The sequence below is a fragment of the Perognathus longimembris genome, chromosome 17, assembly GCF_023159225.1.
Source record: "Perognathus longimembris pacificus isolate PPM17 chromosome 17, ASM2315922v1, whole genome shotgun sequence".
NCBI classification, from domain to species: Eukaryota; Metazoa; Chordata; class Mammalia; order Rodentia; family Heteromyidae; genus Perognathus; species Perognathus longimembris.
This window is the reverse complement of record NC_063177.1, coordinates 46,202,749-46,213,921: the sequence shown is the minus strand read 5'-3', so window position 1 is coordinate 46,213,921 and position 11,173 is coordinate 46,202,749. Positions and strand designations below refer to the sequence as shown.

The following is an 11,173-nucleotide window of genomic DNA, read 5'->3' as shown; positions in this document are numbered from 1 at the left end:
AAGAGCAAGTGTGTGCCACTATCCTGACTGTTGCTGGATTTCTTACTATGAAAGTTTAGTTATTTTTGTCACAAGTAGTGGAAAGGGAAAATGAACTAGGCAGTAGTCTTCAAAGTTAAGATGAAGAGGGGCTGGGGATATAGCCTAGTGGCAAGAGTGCCTGCCTCGGATACATGAGGCCCTAGGTTCGATTCCCCAGCACCACATATACAGAAAACAGCCAGAAGCGGCGCTGTGGCTCAAGTGGCAGAGTGCTAGCCTTAAGCGGGAAGAAGCCAGGGACAGTGCTCAGGCCCTGAGTCCAAGGCCCAGGACTGGCCAAAAAAAAAAAAAAAAAAAGTTAAGATGAAGAAATCTCTCTGAACTTCAAGGAAATTTTTAATTGAGTAAAAAATTTAAGAGCACATGAAAATAGAATTCAGAGCTGTGGTAAAAAGTTCAAAAGTAGATATAGATAGCAACATTTTAACTCTGAAGAGGAGGCCAAGCACTCTGCCTGGCATGGCACAGATAGTTAGTTGATTTTATTGAATGGATATATAAGTAGGTGGGTGGATTAAAAACTCCTGAAATTTAATGTTTCTTACTGGCAAAGTTTCTGACTCTCTAACAACATCTAGAAGGGGCTAACTATGACTTGATGACTGATAAATACCATTAGAAGAAGCTATTCAACTAGTTTAGCATAAAAACTGTAGACCCTAAGAGATGATCCCTAGGAATAAGAGCAAGGCACAGTATGCATTTCATTTAAAACATACTATTTTGTTCCTCCAGTGCCTGGGATCAGCCCCTGGGGTCTTGGGCATCCTAGGCAAGTGCTCTACCACTGAGTCACATTTTCAGCCCACAGCATTATCTTTAAAAAGCCAAACTTGTTAGGAATATTATTTATGTCCTGTAATATCAGAAACCCACTTTTATTTGGATATACTAAATCAAAAGTGGACATTAAATTTTTTGGATACTAATAAAATTAAGCCAGTGATTCTCAAATCTTTCAGGTCTAGGATACTTCCATATAGCAAAATAATTATTTGGAGCTGAGCACTGGTAGCTCACGTTGCTCGCAAGGCTAAGACCTAAAGATAATGAGGCTGAGCTCTCAGGATTCTGGTTTGTAGTCAGCTCTGATGAACAAATTATATCTTCAATTAATGAGCAAAAAGGGCTGGGGATATGGCCTAGTGGCAAGCGTGCTTGCCTTGTATACATGAGGCCCTGGGTTCAATTCCCCAGCACCACATATACAGAAAATGGCCAGAGGTGGCACTGTGACTCGAGTGGTAGAGTGCTAGCTTTGAGCAGGAAGAAGCCAGGGATGGTGCTCAGGCCCTGAGTCCAAGTCTCAGGACTGCCAAAAAAAAAAAAAAAAAAAAAAAGACCAAAAAGTTGGACTTAGAGTTCAGACTCAAGTGGCATAGTACTAGCCATGAGTGAAAAAGCCTGAGAGTACAAGGTCCTGAGTTCAAGCCCCTCAGCACGTGCACGTGCTCACACACACACACACGCACACACACACACACAAACACACACAGATTCTAAAGAGTTTATATGAATTTTCATATCCCAGTATTTACTATATTGGAAATTTTGAAAATATTAATGGTAGTCCCTTTATATGTTAATGCAAGTTATGTAATTTTTGGTAAAAATACATTTTTTGAGAATTAATGAGAGTGGTATATCTTTCATCTCTCATGTCTGCCTTAAAGCACACTTGTGCTCTCAGCTGCTGTTAATTTCAAACTGCTGAGATACATTTGGAAATCCACGTGTAGCATAGATAGGTAATTGGAAAGACGAAGAGGCTTCCCATAGCCTTTTCAGATCCTAGATGATTGTCTTTGATAGTGACAGTTGGCAGCTGCTGGTTCTTAGGTTTACTTGTAATGTTGGTTGAGGAACCCTATCTGTTACCGTTGGTCTGTCCAGCATGTTGAGAGACTCTTTTACATATGTATGTAACCCCATTTTCTGGTTGTTTGGAAAACACTATTTCACTGAGTTCTGCAAGTCTCCTAAATGTTGACACAAGTCATATTATGTCTTACAAAAAACCCCACATGTTAATATCACCACCGGTCTCATTAAAAGAAAACACACAAAAAACCTGTAAATATTATGCAGTTATCAAGCTGACGGCAGAGGCAAGTTTTATAAAATTCTATTTTGCACTTGAAAGCTTAGGTTTATCATCAACAATAAATAGTCAGTGAAGTGAGAAGGTCCCTTCATTCATTTTCAAGAAAGCATCTACCTGATATCCAAGTGTGAAGAACCATCCCTTATCTTCTGATTGTTCTTTCCATGAAGAAGTAACTGTTCAGCTCAGGACAGCAATCATACTGGAATGTTTTATGTGTTTCACAAGCAGTAATATAAAATTGATATGTTATAAGTGCCTCATTGGGACCTTATGTGCAAGTGGCATTTTAAAAAAGGCTTGGGAGTTGCTGGTAGGAGAATTTAATACCTGTTATTGCAAGCTTGCCTTAATTGCTGTGAAAGCTTCTGCTGCTTGTTTTTGGTGTGCCAAAAGACAAATGTCAGCTAGGGAAAAGGCAAGTAATTGCTTAATATTATCCTGAAGGTAGCCAGATCATGAGCAATCTCATGGGTCTGTGAAGCATACTTGGACACCCACCTTGCCACCTTGTTTGTTTGTTTTCTCCTCTATTTATTTTGTGGTACTGGCAATCAAACCCTGGCATGTTAGATAGGTACTTTCTATTAGTGAGCCACATCTTCGGGTCCTTGAGAGACAGTGTAATTTAAGGAGTCAGAAACATCACATTAAAGTTCCTAATAATAAGCTGAATGTCAAGGGTTCAACTACTCAGGAGGCTAAGATGCAGAAAAGTCTTGGGGTCTCCATTCCACGTAATCAGCAAAAGAGAAACAGGGCTGGAACATGGCTCAAGTAGTATAGCACCAGTCTAGCAAGCAAATCAGGTAAGTACAAGAGCCTATGTTCAAAGACTCCATTTCCAATTAACCAACAAAATACAGGACTAGAAGCATGGCTTGAGTGATAGGGCACCAAGCTAGCAATCAAGCTGTGTTCAAATCTTGGTGCTGTAAAAAAATAAAATAATATTAAGGTAAAGCTGTGTTACCAGTTGCTCAAAATGAGAGAATAATTAATTCTAGTCAAGTATTTGTCTTGAGAAATCCATCCAAGGCTATCAACTACCTCATTTCCTTACAGTGTATGAAAATTGGATTGCATGACATACTTTAGTCTGTAATGGTAGGCAGTTGCAATGTTCTCAGGGAACTGATTGAACAGTGGAGGGGGAGGGATGATCTAACAAATGAGTCATCTACATGTGGATAATAGAGTTGTAAAATTACTCTCATCTTTCATCAGACTACTTGAAAAGTAACAAAAGTATATAGTTAAAAATTATAAGTCTCAGGGGCTGGGGATATAGCCTAGTGGCAAGAGTGCCTGCCTCGGATACACGAGGTCCTAGGTTCGATTCCCCAGCACTACATATACAGACAACGGCCAGAAGCGGAGCTGTGGCTCAAGTGGCAGAGTGCTAGCCTTGAGCAGGAAGAAACCAGGGACAGTGCTCAGGCCCTGAGTCCAAGGCCCAGGACTGGCAAAAAAAAAAAAAAAATTATAAGTCTCAAAAATGGTACTTTATGAGAACTTTCAATATGTCATTTAGCTGAGAATGTATCCAGGGTTTGGGTAATGGTTTTCACAAATACTTCTGTTCTGGAATGCAACTTTGTTAAGAGCTTCAGCATTTCCCTTACAAAGTGTTCAGAACTTACCAGACTCAGAACACAAAGAAATAAGGTCAGCTTGCAGTTTCAGGGAGTGTTCATTCTGCTTTTAATTTGAAAGTCCTTCTGACTTGAAGTGGACAGTCATCAAATAAAAAGATATTATTTTATACCTATGCCAGAAGGCATAGAGCAACTATTTTACTTTTGCCTCGAGGTTGGAAATAATTTGTGTTGAGATTTTTATGGTATAGAGAAAGGTTAGAATTCTTAACAGTTTCTGCCTCCATCTTATGAGGCTAAGTATGCTGGTACAGTTGGCAGGGTTAGACTTCTTAAGAATGGGAATGGAAAACCAGTAGCTGACCTGAGCCCAGACCCTGTCACATGGACCTGTCTCAGGAAATACAGAGCTGTTCTGCAGCGAAACTTTGCTAAGAACCTGGTTTCCATCTCCTGGCTTTTCATGGTTCTTTTGGCATGATGGAGGAGACAACAAATGACTTCCAGACAGCTTTGACACCACACAGAGAGTATGCTTGGGCCTCTCAGTCTGTCCATTTTGGTGCCTTCCTGTTGTCCCTACCTCCTGTTCTCTGCCTTCTTCAGGCTGCTGTCTGTACACACACCAAACTCATTCTCCAATGGAAAAATGTCTGGCCAGACTCCCCCAAACTGCTAATGCTCTTCTTGCCACCATGTGGCTTTGATTGAGTGTTAGGTATCCCTTTGGCTATCTCCAGCGCCTCTTATTAGGGCCTTCGTTAATGTCTTCTCTGTGTGAAACATGAAAATTGAGCCAGGGCTTCTGGAATTGGAAACTTTGGGTTTTTAGGCCACTTGTCCCTTATCACATGGCCCCATCAAGTTCTTTAGTTACACAGGTTAAAAAAAAAATCCACCCTAGAGGCCTAGTAGGTGGGTGTGGGGAAGAAGAGAGAGTAGCTGCCCACTGATGGGCAGTGAAACAAGATATTGTAACTAAAACTCTGGCCAGTGTCCTCAGGGTGATGGCCTTTCAGGTGCTGGTGAGACTCTGCTTACAGCAGGGGGTGTGTGTGTGTGTGTGTGTGTGTGTGTGTGTGTGTGTGTGTGTGTGTGTGTGTTCCTCTTTCCTTTGGGACTGGCACAGCGAAGTGGTCCTAGGGAAAAAGGTTGGATGCCCATTTGGTGACATGCATTTGAAAGAAAGACTCTGGGGCACAACCAAGAATCACCCAGGCAGGGAGCTGGGCTCCTTCCAGGGTATCTTTGGGCCTATAGGTGACAGAGAGGAGGGGCTTGATTACAGGGATGACTGTGTCTCTATTTCCCAAAAGAAACAGAACCATGAGGTGTGAATTCCTTTAAAACTCCTTTGGAGCATTAGTATTTGTGGCCCCTTCTTTGATAGCCCCTAGGGTCAAATGAGAGTAGGTAGGTAACTTCACAGTGGGTCTGGAGGTCCTTTTGTCCTCTTCCCTCCCAGGGTGTGGAACTTGACAGCTTTCTTTCTCTGCAATTTGTCAATCTGCCTGTTTCTTCTCTCTCCCTGTCATAGACCGTGGCTCTAAGTGTTTATCAGTTTCCTTTCTCTTACTAAATTGTAAAGGTTTGATGGGAAGACTGTGGTTGTCACCATTGCATGGATACCTGAGTGGGTGCAGCCAAATTTCTGGCCTTGAAAAGCATGAGGCACCAGCACTACACTGGTTTAATTTGCCTTTAAGGTTAGTTGGTGGGTGCCAACTAACAGGACAGAGGTGGTGACTACCAAGGACTGTGTCTTACCTAAATGCCAGCCTGGTTCTGGTGCCCCTGGTTCTGAGCCTAGTATGAGTTTCTTGGTTCCTTTGCCATATGCTTCATGCCTGTGAGACCCCTCCTAACTGGGATGATTTGAAAGTAAAACCTTTCCCCCATGGTTGTTAGATTTTATAGGCATCACTTAGGATTGGGAGACCATTTACATGAATACTTACTGAGCTGCCCCCATACATGTGTCTGGATTTAGAAAAGACTGTGGGAACCATAAAATAGACTTCGAAATCGGAAACAAATATATTTTAGTACATGCTGCTAAAGAAATATGTATTATAAGCTATTCCACTGGGGTTCGAAATCATTAGATCGTAGCTTGCGAATGATTTTAGCTTAAGATTATATCCTATTGCTTACAAATATAAATGCCTACTAAAACTAGCTGAAGCTATGAAGGCAGAATTCATGTAAGGACGCACAGGGCAGTTCACGGGGACAAGGTAGGAAGTACTCTCTGGCTGGGGCAATCTGGTAACACAAGGCCAAGGTATGACTCTCTATTGGCCTCAGTGAGGCCCCAGCTGCTCCTGAGTGTCATCTTGTTCTTCCCCATAGCAGCCACTGGGCTTCCTCTGCTTTCCTGCTTTTAGAGTCTCAAAGGGTAGCATCAGATCCCTAGAATACTGACTTCAAGTTTATATACTAAGTCTCAGTTCAGGTTTGTTCCTGAGAGATTTTGGATGGCCAAGACTGATCAGATGCTGACCCTACTCCTGTGAACTTGGCCCATGGGAAGAAGGCAGAGTCCTGGACATGGCTTAGGGGCTGAAGTGAAATCCCACAGTCCAGAAGACATTTCAAGGTTCTGAAAATAGTCTTCCAGGGCTACAAGACTCAGCTAGCCATAAGGCCCTATTGTATTACCTTGTATTTTCTTTCCCACAATTTCCCAGTTTCATGCAGTCCTTGAGAAGAACACAGTCTCTAGAGAAGACCCAGAAGTCTCTGCCACAGGGATGTCTAGATAGCAAGTCTATCAAAGTGGTAGGATTTCTATGGCCAGCCCAAGAACAAATGAAAGGGAAATTAAAGGGAACACTGCTTCATGTTCTTTCTGAGCTGTTTTGTTTCGGAGGCTTGGGATAGAAGAAAGAGGAAGAAAATGGTCTATGGGTTTGCTCTTGATGTTTCTCTCTCAGATGAAATAGTTTTACTCAACCACTTATGTCTCAATATTACATCATTTTTTTTCAGAACAAGGTATTGGTTACTATTAGCCCAGGCCTAGAATTTATGAACTTTCTGTCATAGGTTTTTTAGTGCTTGGGTTATAAGTATAATGCATGGCTCGAAAGAATTTCTTCTTCCTTCCTTCCTCCTTCCTCCTTTCTCTCTCCTTCCTTCCTTCCTCCCTTCCATCCTCCTTCCTTCCCTCCCTCCCTCCTTCCCTCCCCCTCTCTCTTTCTTTCTTTTCTCTCCATTCTTCTCTTTCTTCCCTCCCTCTCTTCTTTCCTTTGTTCTTCTGTCCCTTCTCCCTTTCCTTGCCTCCCTGCCTGCCTGCCTGCCTCCTTCCCTCCCCCCTCCCTCCTTCCCTCCTTCCTTTCTTTTTCTTTGTTAAGAAAAGGACTTACCATGTTGATCAATCTAGCTCAAACCCAGCTTTATATTATAGCCATGTACTACCATACCTAGCTTCAAAACTTTGCATTTGTGGCCCTTCAGTGATTTCTTTTTAATGTCCTGTGAGACATTTTATTCTGAAAAATATTATAGCTCATTGTCAGCTACCTGGCTGCAGCGAAGACTTCTGTTTGTGCTGTGCTCCCAAGAGATCTGTCCAACAGCTGGGTGCTTTGATTGCATTAAACTAACAAAATTCCTGGTTAAAGGGGTATGTCCTAGATTTCACATTGGAAATCCTTTCCATTAAGTATAGTACAAGCAGATCTTTCTGGACATTTTGTTGGAGCTTAAATTTTTGATGACTCACTTTGATTGTCATCTTAATTTTAATTTTTCTGATTGCTTTGGTAACCTTCTGCACAATGGCTATAATCTGATCATTTGACTCAGAAAGGGAGTTTTCTTTTCTTCTTAGCTCCTGAAAAGCACTGAGGAATTCCCCCATAGAAACAGAGCATGGAAAATTTGGGGAATGAAAGATTTAAGGCAGTGTCAGGTCCTTGTGGCTCAATCAGCGTTTTGTATCCCTGCTAGATGGTTTCAAGAATCTCAGAATAGAGTTAGGATATCACTTTATCCCTAGAACTGCCCCTGGTATTTAAGCCAATGCTGCCTTTACAGCTTCTAGAATTGGCTTTCTTTTGTCTTGAGTTAGCAACCTACAAAATCAAATAGAAATAGGCTCCTTACTTCTTGGCTAGTAAAAATCACCATTGGACATGTTGCACCAGCTACCTTGAAGTCCTCTTATATTTTAGGCATCAGATTTCTTCAAATAAATCTATCTTGACTGTTTTCTGGAAAGAGTTCTTAGCTGGGATTGTGTACTTAAGCACTGCTTACTAACTTGTATTCATGTTACTTTTTTTTTTTTGGCCAGTCCTAGGCCGTGAACTCAGGGCCTGAGCACTGTCCCTGGCTTCTTTTTTGCTCAAGGCTAGCACTCTGCCACTTGAGCCACAGCGCCACTTCTGGCCATTTTCTGTATATGTGGTGCTGAGGAATCGAACCCAGGGCCTCAAGTATACGAGGCAAGCACTCTTGCCACTAGGCCATATCCCCAGCCCCAACTTGTATTCATGTTAGTTAGTATGCATCTCTAGAGTTGGGAGCTGTCTCTGCACAATGGAAGTGTTGGTCTTTTTCAGTGATCTCCAAGATAATTCTATTGCAACATACCAGGATTTCAAGATTGAGAAATTTGATTCTTGTTTTGTTATGAGTCCCTTACATTTAGGGTTCTAACTAGGCAGAATAGTGAATTTCATCAACGGAACCTCCTGCAGGCAGTCTTTGCTCTCCAGGCTGTGATTTACCCACTGCCTAATATGGTCCCTACTCACTAATTAGTGTTGATTTTGTCCATGAGCTGAATAGATGAGGTGGCTTTGTAGGATGGAGCTGTGTTTTGAGACAGCATATGTCTGATGTCTGTCATTTGGAGTGGAAGATTAAAAGCCTTCCTATAAATTGTAAACTGCATGTCCTGGACAGGGCGTTTGGGTTTCTTCCTCTGCAGGACATTGCCTATAGGAGCCAGGGCTGTTTCTGTTTCTGTCATATTTGCCCTAGGAGTGCCTACTTGACTAATCAGTTTAAGCTCTTCCCTCTTAGGCCACTAATCCTATTTCTCCAGCCGAGAAGCAGCGGGATAATAGTAATGTGTCCCATAGCTATTAAAAGATGATATTGCCTTGCATATAAATAAAGTACTTATCTTTTTTCCTGCAAAAGGATGATTAAGCAGAAATTTAATTTTCATTTATGATTTTTTTGCCTTTCTATGATATTTCTTTATCTCTTCTAGTTTAGTCAAAGGAGAAACAATTTTTATTGTTGTTGTCATTGCTGATTAGATTCTACTTATTTTTTGCATTGTAACACTGGATGTTTTTCTTCTCCATGAGTACATTTTACTAGCCCATTATTAACTGTTGGTGATATGTGATGATTTTTTTGAAAAGAAAATAAACTGATTTATTTGAAATAAGCATATTTCAATGGTATTTGTTAGCCACAATGGTCTCCAAATTCCTGTAGGCAAAATTTCACATTCAGTACTTTTGTTTGTTTTTTTCTTCAGTGTATATGTGTAGATTAGGCCCAACCAAAACCAAAGTCATTCTAATTCAGTCGTGAACCAGCAGCCCACCCAGAAGCTTCTTAAACACTGCTGTATTTGCTAATGGGAACCTAGGGAGGTACTAATGAGAGGCTAGAGGGAGACTCTTCTTCCTGCCTGGAGGTTTACCCACAACCTTCTCAGGCTCTTCAGAATTCCATATACCAACTGCTTGTCCAGCAGTGTTGTTCCTCATAGGCTCTGACATTTGCTGATAGGGTATGGATTTCCACTATTCAATTTCAGTCTGCTTGTGGTGGGTGGGTATGTGGTGTATCTTCTGTCATTCTCTGGACTTTTTGTGTATCTGAAATGGTTTGTCATCCTTGTGCTCATGGTGCTCTCTATCAATTTTTCTTCTGTCCCAGAAAAATCTGCTCTTAGAAGCAGACCTAAGGAAGTACTCTTAAGAATGGAGATACATTTTTGCCCAGTAAGCCTATTTGTTGCATATGATTTACTTACAATAGCAAAAATATTGCATATAAACCTCATTTATGCCCAGTTTTAGGGGAAATGATTCGATGATGACAAACAGGTCATTTCCATGTATAATACAGCCTATTTAGACATTCTTCAGAATAACTACTTAAAGTGAATCTGGAAAAATGTTCATTAAAGTATCCTGTCACTTGTAACAAAGATAGTAAATTATAACATTGTTATAATTATGACTATTAAAATAGTCTTTGTCTTCAGAAATACTTGAGAGCCATGGTAATGAACTATAAGAGGATGGGAGACTTTTTGCTATTTTTTTCTAATTTTCTATATTGTCCAGTCTTTAAAAAGAACCCACATGGTTATATGTTTTAAAGTAAACAGAACTTGCCAAGCACCTGGAAATTATTGCCGTGGCAATAAAAATCATGGTTTAAATGAGCTCTTTAAGTGTAGAACCCCTGGCTTTTTTTTGCTCAAGGCTAGCACTTTACCTTTTGAGCCACAGTGTCACTGCCGGTGTATGTGGTGCTAAGGAATCGAACCCAGGGCTTCACGCATGCTAGGCAAGCACCCTACCGCTAAGCCACATTCCCTGCCCCTCTTGCAGAGTTTCCTTATGAAAAAAGAAAAAAAAAGTACTTTTCTCATAAGGGTTTGTGCTTATTAAATCAGATAATACATTAGACAGTAGATAATTATTATGGCGAACTACTTGTGGAGTAAATAGTATGCTTATTATTTTTTTTTTTGCCTGTCCTGGAGCTTAAACTTAGGCCTTGAGTGCTTGCTATTCCTGAGCTTTTTTGCTAAAAGCTAGCACTCTACCACCTGATCCCATAGTTCCATTTCTGGCTCATTTGGTGGTTATTTGGAGATAAGAATTTCACAGACTTTCTTGCCTGGGCTGGCTTTGAACTGTGGTCCTCAGATCTCAGCCTCCTGAGTAGCCAGGATTATAGGTGTTAGCATGGTGCCTGTCATAGATAGTGTTATTTAAAATAGTATTATTTAAAAATTCTTGATGCTAGATTATGAAGAACATAGTCTGAATTGTTCTAACTTGGAAAAGAAACACAGTCCAGCACATGGTACGTGGAAAGGGCAAATGGATAGGAGAATGATTGGAGATGAATTGCCTGATAAGCCATTCTTTCTGGTGAACATGAACACTGAGAAAAGGATAAAAAAATTATAGAGCATGACATCAATTAGAATTATATGACAATTACAACCTAATTGTCTTTTGTTTTATTCTTCTTCATTTAATGTTTTACAATTTATAATCATTTGAGCATTTTGCAAAGAAATTCAGGAAAAAGGTATTTGTTGATGTCAAGTATTGATCCATTTTATTGACTCTTCATCCTTCCCCTCTACATACATATCTCCCGCCCCCCCCACCCCCACCAGGGCCTTGTAAGTGCCAGGCAAATACTCTACCAC

At 40.8% G+C, this 11,173-nt stretch overlaps 1 protein-coding gene and 1 long non-coding RNA gene across 2 annotated transcripts in view; both read left to right on the top strand.

The window, feature by feature from the left end:
• Nucleotides 1-11,173, top strand: part of Prkca (protein kinase C alpha) — a 371,818-nt gene that overhangs the window by 38,336 nt on the left and 322,309 nt on the right.
• LOC125366444 lies at nucleotides 8-429 on the top strand. Its single transcript, XR_007213839.1, has 2 exons — nucleotides 8-114; nucleotides 341-429. It is a non-coding gene; the product is annotated as an uncharacterized LOC125366444 (long non-coding RNA).